This window comes from Bidens hawaiensis, unplaced genomic scaffold, assembly GCF_021521415.1.
Source record: "Bidens hawaiensis isolate Kalapana, Puna unplaced genomic scaffold, B.hawaiensis_p1.1 tig00001961_1, whole genome shotgun sequence".
Classification (NCBI taxonomy): Eukaryota; Viridiplantae; Streptophyta; class Magnoliopsida; order Asterales; family Asteraceae; genus Bidens; species Bidens hawaiensis.
Genome location: NW_027491109.1, coordinates 1,818,448 through 1,839,896, shown reverse-complemented (window position 1 = coordinate 1,839,896; position 21,449 = coordinate 1,818,448). Strand labels below are relative to the sequence as shown.

General features: G+C 37.6%; 1 long non-coding RNA gene across 1 annotated transcript; it reads left to right on the top strand.

Moving 5' to 3' along the window:
* The first annotated feature begins 696 nt into the window (after positions 1 to 696).
* LOC143603072 (uncharacterized) lies at positions 697 to 19,584 on the top strand. Its single transcript, XR_013147986.1, has 6 exons — positions 697 to 823; positions 17,230 to 17,320; positions 17,872 to 18,156; positions 18,383 to 18,596; positions 18,697 to 18,777; positions 19,415 to 19,584. It is a non-coding gene; the product is annotated as an uncharacterized LOC143603072 (long non-coding RNA).
* The last annotated feature ends 1,865 nt before the right edge of the window (positions 19,585 to 21,449 follow it).

Below are 21,449 nucleotides of genomic sequence, written 5' to 3'. Positions count from 1 at the left end.
GGACTAGGCTAACGAAAATGTTACACTATCACCCACTACTAAAAAATTGAGCATTTGCTACCAAAATTTGCTACCGAAAAAAAAACGGTAGCAATATTAGCGACCGATTTATCATATTTGCTACCGAAATGCATAGTTACTTGATACGGTAGCTAAGCGGTCGAAAATTTTGCAACCGTTTATTTTCGGTGGCTAAGCGGTCGGAGTTTTTGCTACCGAGTGGCCAGGCGGTCGGAGTTTTTGCAACCACGACTAGGCGGTCAAAGTTTTTGCAACGACTTTTGTTCGGTGGCTAAGCGGTTGGAGTTTTTGCAACCGCTTATTTTAGCGGTCAGAGATTTTGCAACCGATGACTAAGCGATCGGAGTTTTTGCAACCGGTGACTAAGCGGTCGGAGTTTTTGCAACCGGTGACTAAGCGGTCGGATTTTTTTTGCAACCGGTGACTAAGCGGTCGGAGTTTTTGCAACCGATGACTAAGCGGTCGGAGTTTTTGCAACCGCTGACTAAGCGGTCGGAGTTTTAAAGGTAGTTTTCATTTTCGACCATAGTTTAAAATGGTAGCATAAAGTTAATTAAATTGATTATGAAAGACTTTGTTAAGTTTCATTAAAACTTAAAATTTCAACAAAATTTAAAAAACTATAAAATTGAAAGTTAAATTGTGTAACTGTGACCTTCTAAAAGCAAATTATGTCCAAGCATTTGAACCCCTAATTTTATCAGATCTGCTTCTCCGACTATCACCGGCACCTCTAAAACAACCACTCCGTCCGCCATGAAGCATCACTCGGCACCTCTCGCTCCACCGCTTATTTCTTCTGGTACGTTTAATTTCACAGTCACTGTCACACCCCAAAACACGGCCTAGGAGTGCGACCCAATAGTTGGTACCACATTTATCAATAAATCAGAGTTACGTTAAATTAACGGAAGTCTTTATAAAATATAAGGATCAAAGTTGTAAAATATTTACAATACAAAAGACGGGATATAAAAGTTTCCCGTTTAAGTTCAAAAGATTACTTGTTTTAGTTACAAACCACCATTTTAACATATTAAGTTTATAAAACAAATCCGAGCCATCGGATATATAAGTAGCACTTCGACATTCCCAAGCGCTAGTCTTGTTCACCTGCAAAATGTAAGAAAATACGTCAGCAACGAATGCTGGTGAACACGCTGAGGCTAAAATATTTTCTTATACATTATTACCCCTCGAGACTACGCCTGCCTCAGCCCATTGTGGCTTAGGAACAACAAAGTCAAATCACATTTATAATTTCAAGTCTCTTCTCTAGGTCACCTCAACAAACACCGCAGCGTTCGACTTAGTTAAGTACCCGTAAGCATACACAATGATCGTACTTCCCGCGGGAAAGCGTCCTACGATCAGAGTGGTGCGATGTGCCCATCGCGTACTACCACCTATGTAAGGATCCAGACACACGTATACCACAGCCTGAGGGTTACGTTTATACTTTCATTTATAATGGTTTTAGGGACACGTAGTCCCTTGTAAACATTTTCATATAACATGTTTGAATCATTTGAAAACAAGTTTAAAAGTTTAAGGGCGTATTCACCTTATCGCTTTGGGATCGGCTTCAACACCGTCCGAGGGTCTTTCCCTTTTTATCTCGCACCTATAGTACGAGTATACACATTTGTTAGTCGGATATACAATCAGGCTTAAGACCTTTAGTCTTATTTTATATCTCTACCTCGATGAACCTTTAGTTCATATATTTCTTTTACTTGAAAACCTTTAGTTTAAAAGTAAATTATAAGCTTTAGTTTATATAAAAACCCGACGTTTCTTCTTCTCTAAGAAACGTATTCTTTTTCTTTTATTATTTAAGAATACTCATTATTACTTAAATAATAACTTCATAACAAAGAATATACATATATACTTACACACATATACATATTTGCAATTCATTCTTTTGTTCTGTTCTTTGTGATGTTTACTTCTCTTTTATCGAGGTATTGAGAATAACCTCGACTTAAGGCTTAAGCCCTTAATATAATATTATATTATATTCATTTTGTCGTTACGCCTAACCTTTTTGGCGTTTAGAAACCCTAGAAACTCAAGCAGCACTCCAACGCCGCTCCAATTTCTTTATCAACTTTGGTACACCTTCCTTGGCACGCCTTTTGATAACAAACACCTCCTTGGTCGTATGTGGGTGGAGGGTGGCTCAAACTTAGAGGAAACGTTGGTACACAAAACGAGGAATCGGAGCACGTTTATCGAAGTGGATCGCTAATATGATTGTGGGATTGTAGAGAGATGCTAGAGGGAGAAAGGAAAGCTGATTTTGGTGTGCCTTGAATGAGATCCCAGACTTGCTATTTATAGGCAAAATTTGGGATCCCATCGCGGTACGAGATGGGCTCCTTAGCACCCGTCTCATAGCGCGACGTAGCCTTGCGCAGTCACTGCGTAGGTCTGCCACGTGTCGCCACGGTGTGCCACGTGTTGACACGTGGCGGACGTCGTGCCACGTGTGGCCACGTATCGGGATACGTGGCGAGAGGTGTGCCACATGTGGACACTTGGCAAGCTTGTGCCAGAGGTGTCAGGCCACGTCATCGCGATACGCGATGACGTAGGTTCAACAGCGATCGCGTATCACTGTTGACTCTTCTAGAACCTTTTTGACCAAACCCGTCGCAGTACGCGAAGGGTTCATCTTTTGTCCCGTCGCGTATCACGGTAGGACAAGAAAGCAGAATTATTTTCACTTTAAACCCTAATGTTTGGAATTTGGCAAATTAAATCCCCATACTTTGGAAAGTTTACATTTTTGAACTCGAAATTTTCACGATGTTACATCCTCCCCACCTTGAAATAAATCTCGTCCTCGAGATTGCTTTACAAGAACAAGTGGGGGTACTTCTTCCTCAGTTCTGATTCGAGTTCCCATGTGTATTCGGGCCCTCTACACGAGTACCATTTTACTTTCACAATTTTCAACGTTCTTCTTTTTAATTTCTTTGTTTTCGAATCTTGAATTTGAATTGGACGTTCTACGAATTTTAAATTTTCATTTATTTCAATATATTTTTATGGCATGGATAATGATTCGTCGGTCAAACATTTACGCAGATTCAAAACATGGAACACATCATGTATCCCTTGCATTTCCTCGGGCAGTCGCAAACGACGTGCAACAGTGCCGATTCGTTCAAGTACCTCAAAGGGTCCAACGAATCGAGGACTTAATTTTCCTTTCTTTCCGAAGCATACGACGCCTCTCCAAGGTGAAACTTTCAGTAACACTTTGTCACTAACATTGAATTCCAACAGCTTACGATGAACATCGGCGTAACTCTTTTGGCGATCACGTGCCGTCTTAAGTCGTTCTCGGATTTGGAGAATTTTTTCGGTGGTTTCTTGGACTATCTCGGGTCCAGATAATTGATTTTCTCCGGTTTCAGACCAACACACAGACGTTCTACACTTTCGACCATACAACGCCTCGAATGGTGCAGCTTGAATAATTGTGTGATAGCTATTATTATATGAGAATTCCATTAGGGGTAAGTGGTCATCCGAACTTCCACCTAAATCAATCACACAAGCTCGAAGCATGTCTTCCAATGTTTGAATCGTCCTTTCGCTTTACCCATCGGTTTGCGGATGATAGGCGGTGCTAACGTTAAGCTTTATACCGAGTGCTTGTTGGAAGCTGTAACAACGTGAAAATTTTGAGTTCAAAGTATCAACTTTCCAAAGTCTAGGGACTAAAATTGCCAAGTTTCAAAGTTGTGGGTTTAAAATAAAAATTCTGATTTTCCTGACCCATCGCGCTACGCGATGAGTCAGAAGAGACTCCCATCGCGTATCGCGATGGAGAGTCTGACACAGTGTGACACGTGTGCCACGTGGCACACAGTGGCACCATGTGCTGCCACGTGTCACCACGTGGCAACACTGCCACCACGTGTTGCCACGTGGAGCGGTGACTGCCACGTGTCGACACGTGGCAACCCTACCCTCTGCGTCATCAGGCCTATATCGCGGTACGCGATAGGCCTGCCCAGGGACCTATCGCGTAGCGCGATAGGAGCCAAAATTTCGTCTATAAATAGCAGCCATGGGGTGTTCATTTTCCACATCCCAAATCAGTTGTTCACTCTCTCACTAGCCTCTCTCTACAACCCGACAATCATAGAAACGATTTGCCTCGATAAGCGTGCCATGATCTTTTGTTTGTGTATAACGTTTCCTCAAAGTTTGTGCCACCCTCCACCCTCATTCATCAAGAAGGCGTTGTTATGGCAAAGAGTCCCGAAAGACGTGCCGATGAGTGTTGAAGTTGGCAAATCAAAGTTGATCGAGAAAAGTAAAGCGGCGTTGGAGTGCTGCTCAATTCTCTAGAGTTTCTATACGCCACTAAGGTTAGGCGTAATAACGAATTCAATATAACTCAATATTATATTAAAGGCTTAAGCCTTAAGTCAAGGATATACTCGATACCTCAATAAAAGAAAAGAAAAGAAAACATAACAAAGAAATAAATGAAAGAATAGATATTGAATATTGTGATAACATATATATGTGTGTAAGTATATATGTAAATATTATTTGTTATGAAATATTATTTATTGAATAAAGAGTATTCTTAAATAATAAAAGAAAAAGAATACGTTTCTTGGAGAAGAAGAAACGTCGGGTTTCTATATAAACTAAAGGTTTATAACTTACTAAAGGTTTTCAAGTAAATAAGAATTGAACTAAAGGTTCAATCGAGGATTGAGATATAAGACTAAAGGTTTTAAGCCGGATCTGTATCCGACTAACAAATATTTATACTCGTACTATAGGTGCGAGATAAAGAAAGGGAAAGACCCTTGGACGTGAGTTAAGCCGATCCTAAAGCGAGAAGGTGAATACGCCTCCAAACTTTTACTTACTTTAAAATGAGTCAAACATGTTATTTGAAATTTTTTACAAGGAACTATGTGTTCTTAAAACCGTTATAAATAAAGGGTATAAACCTAGCTCTCAGGGTGTGGTATACATATGTCTGGATCCTTACATAGGTGGTACTATGCGATGTATGGGCATGATCGCACCACCCTTGGTCGTAGGACGCTCTCCTGCAGGGAGTACGACCGTTGTGTATATTTACGGGTACTTAACTAAGTTGAACGCTGCGGTGTTTGCTGAGGTGACCTAGCGTAGAGGCTCATATTTATAATGTGTTATTTGACTTTGTTATTCCTAAGCCACGTTGGGCCGAGGCAGGCGTAGTCTCGAGGGGTAATAAAGTAAAAGAGTTATTTTTGCGTCACCGTGTTCACCAGCATTCGTTGCTGACGTATTTTTCTACATTTTTGCAGGTGAACAAAGTTAGAGCTTGGAATGACGAAGTACTATGATATCCGATGGCTCGGAATTATTTCATATAAACTTAATGTGGTGGTTTGTAAACATAAAACATGTAATCTTTTGTTAACAACTTTAAACGGGTATTTTATAATTCCCGTCTTTTGAATGTATATATAAATTACACTTTCGATCCTTAAAGTTTTATAAGTCTTCCGCAAAATAACGCAACTCTGAATTATTTACAAACACGATACCAACTTGTTAGTCGCACTCCTAGGCCATAGATGGGGGTGTGACAGGCTTGGTATCAGAGCCATCGATCTTTGCGAATTGGGTATCATAAAACAATACCCAAGCTTCGATCCAAGTATAGGAAACTATTTGATTATTTGTTTTAAGGATAAGATAGGCTGGTAACCTTTCTATCCCTCTCTACATTTTAAACCACCCAAAATTGTTAGATGTCATTCAAAGCTCTTATGGAGAATTTTACTTGCAAGGCTAAGGAAGCCGGTATAGCCGAACCTAATCCCGAGGATAACATGAGCGATGGATATTATGAAGCGTTCTTTGATCAAGACGTGGAACGAGACTTGTCCAAACCCTTGTATTACCCCGGAAGTAAGCATTACCCGATATAAGTACCCGATAGTCCATCAAAGCCAAGTGTTGAGTTACCTAGACACTCCAGCTATCACCCACCAACCATGCCGATGTATCAACCATCACCAGAACCACAAAATTATCCCACTGGATATTTCCCAAATGCACACCCATCCTATACTTTCCTTTCAAACCGACCCATAAAGGAAGAACCACAAAGCCCATCCTCTGATTGGATGAAGTGCCATTCCGACCCATGCCGATGGTTTACCGGAATCTCTACTTTCAATGATGTTAGCTCCCAACCAAACAATAACGAAGTGCCATCCCGCAAGCCCAAAATGAGGATAATGATGCCCTACAAAAGTTTCAAGATGCCCCCCAATGGAGAACGAAACTGCACAACCAATGGAGGAAGATGAACCAGAGGATGAAGAACCCAATGAAGAGGAGGATCCCGATGAAGAAGAGGACCCCGAAGAAGATGAGGACCATGTGGAGGAGTCCGAGGAAGAAATGAAAGAAGAGCATCCTGAGAACTCTAACGAGATGACATGCTCAATGAATGGATCACTCACTTCCAAGAATCCAAGCTACGGTTCCGACGATCCTTATGTTCAATATCTGGAGCAACTAAGGAACCAAGCTTCGTCAAGCTTCCCGCCATTTCAAGGAAGAATTCCTTCTATTCAAGAACAAGCCGATGAAATTCGCGAGCAAAATCAAGCCGCCAAGACATACCTCTACCTTGCATCTGATCAGACTTATGTTCCGTATCCTGAACTGCGGAACCATTATGAGATGGTAACACTGGGTCATCGCGACCCACCTCCACAGTACGGATTCCCTAACATAGTCCCGCAGTCGTATGAGGAACATCTGGATCGTGCATCGCATGAGACCGACGACTGGAGAAAGAAGGTAGACGAGGAAGAGAAGAAAAAGAAGAAAGTTGGAGAGACTCTCCTTCGTAAATGCAACAAACTAACGAAGGTAGTGAAGAAATTCCTGAAAGATTGAAGACGGTGGAAAGATGTGTTATGAGGAGACTACGTGTAAAATAGTTTTTGTATGTTATGTGTATAAATAAAGAACGTATGAAACGTTCTTATGTAATGATAGGATCAGTTATATAAATATCGTGGGAACGATATATATATGTATATGTATTGTAAAATATATATATATATATATATCCTTGGGATATATATATATATGAATGTGTGATAAATAAAAAGTGTGTTTGAAAGAAACGTTGTTAAAATTTTCATACTAACTTGAAAAGGACAAAAAGAAAAGATGTCTGAACAAAGTAACAATAATAATGAGAATGCTCGTAAAGAAAAAGAAATGAAAGACAAGGGGAAAGGCCTCGAAAATGAGCGAGAGGAAGAAATTCCCAAGAAATATATGAATAAAATTCAAAAGATGATTAAAGATGATGTTAGGGAAGAATCCGCGTTTAGATCTCAATCTAGACAATCTAAACATTCTCGAACTGCTAACCCTTCAGTTCATCCCTCCCGAAAATCCGAAAAGTCTTGACCGAACCCATCTCATGTCGAAGAGAGTGTACATGAGTCTAACGCCGACGGCAAATTTAGACATGAGTTCAAGAAACTCAAGATTAGTGGTTGTTCGTTTAAAGATTTCAAGTACTATGGACCAAAAGAGTTCCATGGTGACAAAGGAGCCATTTCAACCGTGAGGTGGCTTGAAGAGATGGAAACAATCGTGATTACTAGTAAGTGTTCTGAGGTTGAGAAAATTCAGTATTCAGCCCTTATGTTCAAGGGTGAAGTATTGGAATGGTGGAATGCTCTGTTGATGAGCAAAGGAAGAGATGTAATGTATGGTTTGAGTTGGGAAGATTTTAAAGCCTTTTTGATGGCCAAGTTCTGTCCCATGCACGAGACCGATCTAATTAAAACGAATTTTTGAATCTCAAGGTCATTGGGACAAACCTCTGCGAATACAATACTAAATTCCATGAGTATTGTCGCCTTGTTCCCCAGCTGGTTCACCCTGAGTCCAGCAAAGTCACGAGATATATTTGGGGACTTCCGCGGGAAATCCGCGACATGGTAAGGTCTCACCTACCACAAACCGCTGACTCTGCAATGGATTTGGCCGGTTATTTAATGGGCGGCATGGTTCGTAACAAGGAAGAAGACAAGAATGTTACACCACTAACGACTCAAGGAAGAACAAGTGGAGAGAATAATCGATTTAAGGGAAAGGGTTTGAACCAAAGCCGATTTAATTCAAACACCCCACAATTCAAGACTTGTAGGAGGTATCACAAGGAACGTTGCAATTTCGCCCCGCCTCCTAAAGTATGTGAATCATGCAATCGCACGGGTCACGATGATGCTGATTGCTGGAAGAAGAGGATGACTTGCTTTAACTGCAAGGAGATGGACCATTTAAGTTTTGAGTGCCCAAAGAACAAGCTCGCTGCTAGTGGTGCGGGTGGAAGTGGCAAGGACAAAAAGGGAAACGCTCGAGTCTTCGTACTCGACACAAAAAGGGCCGCTGACGTGCCAGAAACCATAACCGGTACGTTTCTAGTCAACGACACCTATGCTAGAGTTTAATTAGATTCTGGTGCCAATTTGAGTTTTATAGATTATTAAACAAACCATTAACTAAATTAGATAAAACTCTAAGCGTCGAGACTGCTAGCGGTGAAATCGTTAAAATCTCCGAAGTTCTTGAAAACGGAAAAATCCTTCTAGCGGGTTATTTATTACCTATTTGTTTGTTACCCATGAGTCTGGCTGGTTTTGATATTATGCTTGGTATGGATTGGTTATCCGATAACCATGCACGTATTATCTGCAATAGCAAAACTGTTGAACTTCAAGCCCCCGATAAACGAATGATTCGAATTGAAGGGGACAAAGACGCTGGCCAAGTTAGCATAATCTCCATGATTAGGGCTAACTAGTGTTTAAATCAAGGATGTCTCGCATTCATGGCCTACGTCACTGAAGAGTCTAAGCCAAAAGAAATCAAAGACGTTCCTATCGTTTCTGACTTTTCTGACGTTTTTCCTGATGAACTCCCTGGTATTCCTCCCGATCGCGAAGTAGAGTTTAGAATTGATATTTTTCCCGGCACTGCTCCGATCGCGAAAGCTCTGTATCGCTTAGCGCCAACCGAAATGAAGGAGTTAAAGAAACAACTCGATGAGCTTTTGGAGAAGGGTTTCATCCGACCGAGTTCGTCGCCTTGGGAAGCACCAATTCTATTCGTCAAGAAGAAGGATGGTTCCATGAGGATGTGTATCGACTATCGTGCGTTGAACAAAGTTACAATCAAAAACCGATATCCACTCCCTCGTATTGATGACCTTTTCGATCAACTTCAAGGTGCTAGCTTCTTTTCAAAAATAGATCTTTGTTCCGGCTATCACCAACTTAAAGTCCAATCCGAGGACATTCCAAAGCCTGCTTTTCGAACAAGGTATGGACATTATGAGTTCACGGTTATGTCGTTTGGACTTACTAATGCTCCGGCCGCGTTTATGGACATGATGAACCGTATTTGCAAGCCTTACTTGGATAAATTCGTTATCGTATTCATCGACGACATACTTATTTATTCAAAATACAAGGCTGATCATGAAGTCCATCTCCGAACTTTGCTTGAAATTCTTAGAACCGAGAAGTTGTTGATGTGTAGTAAAACACACTTACTTTCCTTATGAATTTGTCATGGTTTTTATGCTTATTTGTTTATTTTATGAAAGTATTGGGGGCTAAGTGCAAGAATTTACAAAGTTTAAATGTTAATTGTATGTTTATGAAAGATGGTGAAAAAAGAGTTAATTTGGAAGATTCTAGAGGCCTTGTTGGTCAAGTTTTGAAGCTACAACTCAAGGCCCAACCCAAGCCCACAAGTTAGAAGCCTTGTATAATATTATATGAAGATAATTAATTGAGAAACCAGCCATTATCCAGCCAAGAACCCGAAATCAAAATAAAAAACCCTAAACCCTAACTCCTTGCGATCGGAACAGCAGAAAAGGGAAGAAAAAAAGAGAAAAGGCGGCGGCTGTGGAGGCTGTGGCGGCTGGAGAGGAAGAAGAACATCAAGGGGCATCTTGGCACAGCTGCTAGGCATCAATAACATCCATAAACTCAGCCATAAACCCTAAGTAATTATCCTTAAACTTTGTTTATTGTTCAAGAACCCTAACTTTGTTGAATTAATCTTTTGCTTTGGATTGTTTTGCAAGTGATTGATAGTTTGACTTGTGATTGATTGTGTTTGAATCTTGAATGAATTTGATCATGTTTAAGTTGATGTTTGTGATGTTTTTCTTAAGTATACATGGCTGTCCAAAATCTATGAGTAGCTAAACTTGTTTGTTCTGCCTAGGATAGATGCTTGTTGAGTAGTTTAGACTTGTTTAATGGATTGTTAATGTTCAAGACTTGAATTATTGATGTAAAGTTTAACTAAACCATAAATTAGATTGTGTGTGATGGCTGTGTTTTATGTGTTATTACCTATAATCCTCTTGCATTAGTTAATTGAATTAGTTTTGATTAATTGATTGCTTGTTAGACTCTTGACTTGGTGTTTAGGGTTTATTTGCGGGGTGTACAACCGTAGGGATAAGTGGGTAATATAAATCATTTCAAATCAGTTAAAATACACCCTCTTTGAGACCGAGAGGTGATAAGAAGTAATATTGTCTCGTTGCTTTTACTTGTTAGAATTAAGAACGCGCGAGAGCGGGTTTTTGTCTTGTCGAGTTTGAGTGTTTATGTGCAATTAGTTGGTTTAATTTGGGTTAAGTTAAATTGTTCCTCTATCCTTGGTGACATAGTATTTGTCTCCATTAGGATAGTGTGTCGATGAGACCGAGAGGAGAGTCGACATTTGAACACGTTAATAATTGTTTTTCCGGTTTATTCTTTAAAATCAACTAAGATAAGTTAGAGATTGTTAGAGAGACTGAGAGGTAATTTGACTTTCTTAAACAAGTTTTAGTTGTGTCATCTTTTATAACCGGCGTCGTGAATATTTTCAATCCGTTGTCTTGTTATTTCTGTCAACATGATTCATTCCTAGGTAGACGCCTTTATATATTGAATTTAAACCAAAGTTTTCAAAGTTTTGTCAAAAGTTTTCATTCAGTTAAGTTAAGTAGTTAAATTAAATTCTAAAATAAATCAATTAAATATTTTGGTGAGTCTTGGTTAAAGTTTAGTAATTATAAACGTTTTCACGTGTCTTCGAGTTCGATATCCGGACTTTCTTCATCTGTGCTATACGCGACCGGTACACTTGCCGTTTGTGTGAACTAGGATAGATTGTTTGGTTTTTAAAGCTTAGTTGCGACTTGTGTTTTATATATATATATATATATATATATATATATATATATATTTTCGCACATCAGTTGTACGCCAAGTTCTCGAAATGCGAGTTCTGGTTGCACAAGGTGCAATTTCTTGGCCATATTATTAACGTCAACGGTATTCAAGTGGACCCCGCAAAGATTGAAGCTATCTCCAAGTGGGAGATCCCGAAGTCGCCAACTGAGATCCGAAGTTTCTTAGGTTTGGCTGGCTACTACTGTAGGTTCATCGAAAATTTTTCCCGTATCGCCGTTCCCTTAACTTCTTTAACTCGTAAAAACATCAAGTATGAATGGGGAACTAAGCAACAAGAGGCGTTCGATATACTCAAACAAAAACTCACCCAAGCACCTATCTTGGCTTTGCCAGAAGGTACTGAGGATTTTGTAGTCTTTAGTGACGCGTCCCATTCTGGTTTGGGATGCGTACTAATGCAACGCAAGAAAGTAATTGCTTACGCCTCTCGTCCACTAAAAGTACACGTAAAGAATTACACGACTCACGATCTAGAGTTAGGCGCCATAATCTTTGCACTTAAGATTTGTGAGCCTCATTCAGAATTTACTTGGATTTGTGAACCTCATTCAGAATTTACTCACGCAAGTCCCCAACGATTGGTACCCAAATTCTATTGCCGAGTCTAAGGATACCATCGTCACCCTTGACCAGCGAGTCAATGGTGTCGTTACGCTTTTCGTCAGAGATTTGGTTTTCATTGATCGCTTGAGTTTGGGCAGTTTTGATTTGTTCGAGGAGATCAACTTGGAGTTCTAATCTCAAGGCTCGGACTCTCTTTGGCTTTTCATGTTCCTTACGACTTAAGGCGTTAGCCACGACGTTGGCTTTGCCTTCATGGTAAACAATCTCACAATCATAGTCGTTGAGAGTCTCCATCCAGCGTCGTTGGCGTATATTAAGCTCTTTTTGATCGAAGATGTGCTTTAGACTTTTGTGATCAGTGTACACGGTAAATCTTACTCCATAGAGATAGTGCCTCCATATCTTAAGTGCAAAGATTATGGCGCCTAACTCTAGATCGTGATTCGTGTAATTCTTCTCGTGTACCATAAGTTGACGAGAGGCGTAAGCGATTACTTTCTTGCGTTGCATTAGTGCGCATCCCAGGCCGGAATGAGACGCGTCACTAAATACCACAAAATCCTCAGTACCTTCTGGCAAGGCCAGGATAGGTTCTTGGGTGAGTTTCTGTTTGAGTATATCGAACACATCTTGTTGCTTTGTTACCCATTCATATTTGATGTTCTTGTGAGTTAAGGAGGTTAGGGGAACAGCGATTCGGGAAAAGTTTTCAATGAACCTACGGTAATAGCCGGCCAAACCTAGGAAACTTCTGACCTCGGTTGGCGATTTTGGAATCTCCCACTTAGAGATAGCTTCAATTTTAGCGGGATGGACTTGAATACCGTTGACGTTGATGATGTGACCAAGAAATTGTACTTCTTGTAACCAGAATTCGCATTTTGAAAATTTTGCATACAACTTCTCGGTTATAAGAATTTCGAGCATAGTTCGGAGATGGACTTCATGATCAGCCTTAGACATAGAATAAATAAGTATGTCGTCGATGAATACGATAACAAATTTATCTAAGTAAGGCTTACAAATTCGGTTCATCATGTCCATGAACGCGGCTGGCGCATCAGTGAGTCCGAATGGCATAACGGTGAACTCATAATGGCCATACCTTGTTCAAAAGGCGGTTTTAGGAATATCCTCGGTTTGGAATTTGAGTTAGTGATAGCCGGAACGAAGATCGATTTTGGAAAAGAAGCTAGCACCTTGAATTTGGTCGAAAAGATCATCGATTCGAGGAAGTGGATATCGGTTTTTGATTGTGACTTTGTTCAACGCATGATAATCGATACACATACGCATGGAACCATCCTTCTTCTTGACAAACAGGATTGGTGCTCCCCAAGGTGACGAACTTGGTCGTATGAAACCTTTGTCCAGTAGCTCATCGAGTTGTTTCTTTAACTCCTTCATTTCAGTCGACGCTAAACGATATGGAGCTTTAGCGATCGGAGCGGTACTGGGAATAAGATCAATCCTAAATTCTACTTCGCGGTCGGGAGGGATTCCGGGAAGTTCATCAGGAAAGACATCAGAAAAGTTGGAGAATGTAGGTACGTCCTTTATCTCCTTTGGTTTCGACTCTTCAGTGACATAGGCCATGAATGCTAAGCATCCTTGATTTAAACATTTGTTAGCCCTAATCACGGAAATTATGATAACTTGGCCCGCGTCTTTGTCCCCTTCAATTCGAATCGTTCGTTTATTGGGGGCTTGAAGTTCAACGGTCTTGCTATTGCAGATGATACGAGCATGGTTATTGGATAACCAATCCATACCAAGTTGTCACACCCCGATTTAGGGCCTAGGCGTGTGACCACAAGTTGGTACCTGTTTTGTAAATATATATCAGAGTTTATGGGTTAATTTTAGCGGAAGACTTTAGGTTGAATATAATATTAATTTACATTGAAAATTTACTCGGGAATTAAATACCCGAGTATTGGTTTACAAAAGATATGTTTTCATATTACAAGGATTTATATCAAAAAAGGAGCCATCTTGTACGCGCTTCTATCTTCAATAAAACTCCAATCCTTGTTAATGCTACTTATGCTTAATTACCTGCAATGGGTTAGAAAAATACGTCAGCTATATGCTTGTGAACACGTATGACTCGATAAAACATTTTGAATGATATTACAATACAAACATAGTTTTCTCGACAAACTCAGCGGAAGCATTACTACTTCCGGTATATGTACCACTGCCCTACACACACAACGGTATTCTCCGAGCCACACGACCCTGAACAGAGAACTGGTCATGATCGTTTAGCCCTTACGACCTACCTGGCCATTGACTGATTGATTGGGCTTAACAGTTATGTTTGGATCCATACACATGCGTATTCGGTCTGAGTTGATTTTATTTTCTACTTTGTATTGTAACGTTTTAGAGATTACTCGATCTCATATAGACATTTGATTGACTCGTTAAGACAAACACCCGTTCATCTCATTGAGTATAAATATGTTTTGACTGATTGGAAAGGTTTGAACGTATTCACATGTACCGTCGGTGTTTGGAAACCTTGATTGATTGATTGATTGTGAATGATACTTAACCTATACATAAATAGGTTTGTATGAATGTTTTTGAATAATGTTAAGCTATGATTGTAAACTTAACCTTGAAATCGTTTATCTTTGATTGTGAATGAAAACACTTGTTTTATGTGACGTTTGATATAGCATGCTTTGGCCTAATAGGTTCTATCACGTTAGTAAGTTTCTCTAGGTCACCTCAGCAAACACCGCAGCGTTCGACTTAGTTAAGTAACCGTAAGCATACACAATGATCGTACTTCCCACGGGAAAGCGTCCTACGATCAGGGTGGTGCGATGTGCCCATCGCGTACTACCACCTATGTAAGGATCCAGACACACATATACCACAACCTGAGGGCTAGGTTTATACTTTCATTTATAATGGTTTTAGGGACACGTAGTCCCTTGTAAACATTTTCATATAACATGTTTGACTCATTTGAAAACAAGTTTAAAAGTTTGGGGGCGTATTCACCTTATCGCTTTGGGATCGGCTTCAACACCGTCCGAGGGTCTTTCCATTTTTATCTCGCACCTATAGTACGAGTATAAACATTTGTTAGTCGGATATACAATCCGGCTTAAGACCTTTAGTCTTATTTTATATCTCTACCTCGATGAACCTTTAGTTCATATATTTCTTTTACTTGAAAACCTTTAGTTTAAAAGTAAATTATAAGTTTTAGTTTATATAAAAACCTGACGTTTCTTCTTCTCTAAGAAACATATTCTTTTTCTTTTATTATTTAAGAATACTCATTATTACTTAAATAATAACTTCATAACAAAGAATATACATATATACTTACACACATATATACATATTTTCAATTCATTCTTTTGTTATTTTCTTTGTTATGTTTACTTCTCTTTTATCGAGGTATCGAGTATAACCTCGACTTAAGGCTTAAGCCCTTAATATAATATTATATTATATTCATTTTTTCGTTACACCTAACCTTTTTGGCGTTTAGAAACCCTAGAAACTCAAGCAACACTCCAACGCCGCTCCAATTTCTTGATCAACGTTGGTACACCTTCCTTGGCACACCTTTTGATAACAAACACCTCTTTGGTCGTATGTGGGTGGAGGGTGGCTCAAACTTCGAGGAAATGTTGGTACACAAAACGAGGAATTGGAGCACGTTTATCGAAGCAGATCGCTAATATGATTGTGGGATTGTAGAGAGATGCTAGAGAGAGAAAGGAAAGCTGATTTTGGTGTGCCTTGAATGAGATCCCGGACTTGCTATTTATAGGCAAAATTTGGGATCCCATCGCGGTACGCGATGGACTCCTTGGCACCCGTCGCGTAGCGCAATGTAGCCTTGCGCAGTCACTGCGTAGGTCTGCCACGTGGCAGACAGTGTGTCACGTGTTGACACGTGGCGGACGTCGTGCCACGTGTGGTCACGTGTCGGGACACGTGGCGTGAGGTGTGCCACGTGTGGACACGTGGCAAGCTTGTGCCAGAGGTGTCAGGCCACGTCATCGCGGTTGGACAAGAAAGCAGAATTTTCACTTTAAACCCTAAGGTTTGGAATTTGGCAAATTAAATCCCCATACTTTGGAAATTTTACCTTTTTGAACTCGAAATTTTCACGATGTTACAGTCACTCACTCATATATGTTAACTGTCACTCGTTAATTCATCTGGTACTATTCGATTTCGTAATTTGTTGCCACGGATTTTGAACGGTTGTTAGTATGAGCGTTTAAATAACGAATTTAACATTGTTTGAAACTACGTAGCTGTAATTGTGCCCTAAGCTACTTCACGATGATGAATTGTTCGTTTGTTCATTGATCACTCAGTTGATAGATGATATTAGGTTCAACTGATAGATGATAATGAAATTAGGTTATCTAATAGATTCAATTGATAAATGATATTGAAATTAGGTTATCTAATGCATTCAACTGATAGATGATTATAATAATTAAATTAGGTTATGATTGTAATGTAACCGCTTTAATTGATTTCGTTGATAGATGATGATGAAATTCGGTTATAGTTATATGAAAAGCAAGTAAGAAACTAGTCTAATGGATTCAGTTGTGCCTTAATTAAGAGTTAGGCTTGTAAAGAGGATTCAGTTGAATGCCACATGCTTAGCGATGCCAGTGGTTGACACAGCTAATTGTTACTAAATGTCGCTTTCTGAGGCTAAACTATAGTTATAACTGTAACTTCAAGGTGTATTTATGTGGCCTGTTCCTTGATTTCTTTGTATATTTTGTTGCACACAAAGTGTTCGATAATATGCCTCTTTGAATTCAGAGCGTTTCTGGGGCTCAAAAGGGTGCTACGTATTAGTGTAGTTTAAATTGGTGTAATATTGTAGATGAAGGAAGTGGTATCACTGAGTGTCTAATTGGTGAACAAAATTACAAACGATATAGCTGAAGGTGTTAGAAACATTAATCTAAGTGAAGGTGTTAAGATCTAGTGCTTCTAACATTTTGGTTTTGAATACAAAATATAGATTAGTTAAGAACTACCATTTATCATATCGACCTTTTCAGCTTTTCATTCCATAAAACGTGATGAATTAAAATACCTGGGTTTATAATATATATATATATATATATATATATTCATTTAAATTAAGGATATTATTACAAAGGTTTAGATATTTGTTAAATTTGGATCGGATTGGAATTAATATGACTAGTAAAGAACAATCAAATGTGCTTTTTTTTTTTGTATTTACTAGTGAAGTGTTTGGAGGAATTCTCATTGAGTCTTTGAATAAATGTAGCAACTGTGATGGCACATGTTCTGCTGGGAAATACTCTGTTCCTGAATTTCTTTCATGTTATAAGGCGCCATGGGCTTTAATATATTGGCAGGTAACTTTTGAGGGGTAAATAAGATCCATTCATTTAAATGGTACAAGTTTATTTAGCTAGATAGGCTTGTAATCGAACTGAATGAACACGAACGGCGTATGTTCGTGTTCGTTAGTTTAACTTTAACTTAACAAACAACCAAAAACGAGTTGTTTGTGTTCGTTCGTTAAGAAAATGAACTCGTTCATGTTTGTTTTCATTCATTAAAAGTATAAAAGGTTGATGAACATAAACGAACGGACATTATTGAACATGGATCTACATTACTGAATGCTACCAAAAATTTAAATACATATTAACGAATATAAACGACGAACTAAACAAACACAAACTTACGAACATAAATGAAGGTAAATAGACGAACATAGATGAACTTAAATGAACGAGTGCTCATGCTCATTTGTTTAACTAAATGAACAAAAAAAATCTCTCCATGTTCTTTAACAAGACTAATCTAAATGATTGTCAACTCTACTCTGTCACCTTTAGAAGTAGCATAATCTGACTTCTTGTTTATATAATCATTTATTGCTTTTTTATATATATTTCAGGAGAGCTCAAAGGCACTATGGTTTGTTAAAGATGCACTTGGAAAAAGAAGCCTTATATACCATTGGCCCAAATGTAAAAGACTCATGCTTTCTTTTGTATCAACACCTTAAACTATTAATGAAAATTTTGGTATCCACACAACACCTTTATCTAAACTTAGTTTACCTTTTATGGGATAAAAATGCAGTTTGTTAATCATATTTACAGATTCTGGATATGAAAATGGGCCTGATGAAACAAGCTTTTGGGGCTGGGTCAACCGTCAATACGACATGAGTTGTTAGGTTTGTCACTTATTTAAGTTTTTTCTAGTTACCCTTTCTTTGGCTGAACAGTTGAAGAAACCAAATTATAAGTTGTCCATATTATGTAAATCCTTTTAACATTCATATTTAGTGTTTATCTTTTCACGTGCACATTTGAGTTCTAAACTTTATTTATTTATTTATTTTTATATTTTTGTAAATATTAATATAAATGCTTTGTCCTTTGATGTTTATAACTCTGCAGATTGCATCATTTCTAGTTTTAAGAAGCTCCACCAATATTACTAATAGCTATTGGACTAGACAACTGTTGCATTTACTGCATTTAGTTTTCTCCTATCCAACACAGGTGATATTTTTGCATTCTACTCTACTTCACCCGCACATTAATAGCAATGGCCATATTTGCATCCTGCATTCAGTTTTCCCTAATCCCACCGAATTAAATGATGCCTGAGGTAACTAGCAAAGCTTAAGCTCTTATGGCCTAATTACAATATGTAATGGGTTTTTTATTTAATATTCTTCTCATATTATCTGCTATTATTTCTAAATTAGTGTACCATTTGGAGTTAGCCGTCTCCGTGAGGGCACCGACACACTGTACCACGGATCCAACCATCAGCGATTCATCATGAGGTAATATTTTCTTATGCATATATATAAATATTTGGTGATGCAATTTTTTGTGGTCATACTTTTTATGTTTTAGTATGGTGATAGATTTAAGTTTTATAATTAAACTATAGTTTAAGTTTTATTATACATGGTACATATACATGGTAAAATATAACTTAAGAAATAATGATTTCAAAATTATAATATAAAATTCTTAGACATAATACTTATCTCAATTATAAACGATGACACTAATTTAAATTATCCCAGTTTTCTTGTCTTAGTACATAATTCTAATGAGATGCTGTTATCATTAGTCATAACATACAATCTAGTTTTTTAAGTTTAACATTCTTTACTAAAATTGAAACACAAATTTGAGAAATTTGCCTTTTACATATAAGTCAAAGGGGCGGTCAAGGGGCAGTGTAGAAGTCAGTTCGAAGCAAGTTTTACTAGCTGTACAAATCAGGTTCAATACTAGCAAGTGGTTTTATGGTCCGCGGGTCTAATTTTTCCATTAATTGGGTTTGGGTTGGTTTTAGCGGGTAAGACCCGTTTGATCACCCCTGATGATTTGTATGAGTACTTTGAATATAATAAAAAGCCTGACTTGACTCTTGATTTCTTTGACCTCTATACATTGGTTGTTTTGTAGATTGAAAAGTAATCATGGTTATCAAGGAACTCGTCAAGGAAAAGAAAGAATAGAAACAAAAATGTTAAATGGAATTATTGAGGAGTTGCGAAGATAAGGCGGAAAAAGATGCGACGTACAATAGGATGACAAAGATTGAAGTTATGTTAGTAACTATGGTTAAAAGATAGACTATAACACTTAAATTTGAATGTTTGAATGTTTAATATGTTATTTGACATTTTAATTTGTAATTTTAAGTGAAATGTTTTTTTATATAATTTTGAAAGTTGAATAAATGCTTAATTAAAAAAAATATGAGCATTATTAGCTGGAAACAGAAAAGATATATATTAAAAAATTATTTTGGCTAGAAATTTGAGACCGCTTTTACGGTAGCAAGATTTGTGACTGCTTTAAGGTAGCAATTTTTGTGACCTCTTTTGTAGTAGCAATTTTTGCGACAGTTTTTACGGTGGCTATCTTTGCGACCGCATTTCTGGTGGCAACATTTGCGACTGCTCTCATGGTTGCAACATCTGACATATTTGCGATTGTTTTTAAGGTTGCAAAATCTTGTCGCAAACTGTAGAATCGGTCGCAAGTTAGTCGCAAAAGGCCATTAGTGACGTGTGTTTTTCCGACCATAATTTTGGTCGCAAAATGGTCGCAACAGGCCAATTGCTACCGTTTTGCGACCGCAAATGTCGTCGCAAAAGCTTCTCATGCATTTGATCTGATTGATTTTAAAATGGAGGCTTCTCATGCATTTGATCTGAATTCACGGGTATGAGTCTTACCAACCTAGATATTCCTTAAACGAATTATAACATCTCACTAAATTAAAAATTATTCTCACCAAATTATTGATATGAAAATCCTATAAAATAGGATATGCTAAAAATTATAATATGATTTTTTAAAAAAAAGTATTATTTATAATTAAGAAACAATTTTATAGTAAAAAAAATAAGCGGGTCTTGGGTCTTACCAAACCCAGATAACTTTTAAACCGAGTTATAACATCGTAGTTATTTGTGAAACATTTTTATCATCAAACTCTAAGTATATTATAAATTTCATTACAATAAATAAAATTAAACCCAAAAAAATATATAAACATTAAAAACGAGTAATGAAAAACAGCCCCCTTAATAATACGGAGGATAAAAACTAGTTCAAAATGTTTATAACACATAAATATTATTGATCTTTTAATAAAAATAACTTGTTATCTCGTTTTAAAGATGTATGTGACATCTAAAATGTATAACAATGGGTAACTTCCTTTTGTATCTTATAACTTATAAGGTAGTTCTCACTTTATTTAAAGTTACAAAAATTAATAAAGTTGCGTTCCACACTAGCAAAAGAGACACGTCAAACAAAAATCATCACCATTGTCTTCGGTTGTCGTATATATATTAATGACTAGCTTTTTTTTTTTTTTGTATAACATGGTTGTTTTACATTATTCGTTTTTAATATTTATATATTTTTAGAATTTAATTTTATTTATAGTAAGATTTTTAATAATATACTTAGTGTTTGATGATGAAAGAATTTCACAAATAAATAAGATGTTATAACCCGGTTAAAAGCTAATTGAGTTTGGTGAGACCCATGACCCGCTTATTTTTTTAAAATTGTTTCTTAATTATAAATAGTATATTTAAAAAAATATTATTTTTTGGTATATCTCTATTTTATAGAATTTTCATATCAAATATATGGTGAGATTAATTTTTAATTTAATGAGATGTTATAGCTCGTTTAAGGACTATTTGAATTTGATGAAACATATACACGTGAATTCGGGTCAAATACAAGAGAACCCCTCATTTATAAATAAATCAACCTTGTGGTTTGAGAAAACACAGAAAGCAACCACATAACTATTAAAGGTTTTATTTATTTAAGATTAAGATTAAGATTATGGTAATCAAAGCTCATCATACATTAAAAAGTTCATAATCTATCTATAAAATATATAAACGAAAACCCAAAAATCCTAGGTGTCGTGATGTGATCGCTCCCCCCTTTTTTGGAGTCACCA